Genomic DNA, 255 nt, shown 5'->3' on the forward strand with positions numbered 1-255 from the left:
CATGGTGGGACTTGGCCCTTGGAACTAACTGTAGAGACGTTTCTGTCTCTCTGCAGCTGCTCAAGCTTCACACTTACAATGCAGAGGTTTTCTGTCGTCTTGTTACTGTTTCTAACGGCTACTGCACAGATCTGTGCAGTGCTGAAATTTAGGGTGCTTTGGTTTCCTCTGCTATAATTTGGCTTAGACCTTTGTAGTCTCACAATACCAATGTTGTGGCCACCTGCTGCTACCTAGTGGAGGCTGGGCGTCTGA

Source organism: Myotis davidii, unplaced genomic scaffold (genome assembly GCF_000327345.1).
Source record: "Myotis davidii unplaced genomic scaffold, ASM32734v1 scaffold1203, whole genome shotgun sequence".
Lineage (NCBI taxonomy): Eukaryota > Metazoa > Chordata > Mammalia > Chiroptera > Vespertilionidae > Myotis > Myotis davidii.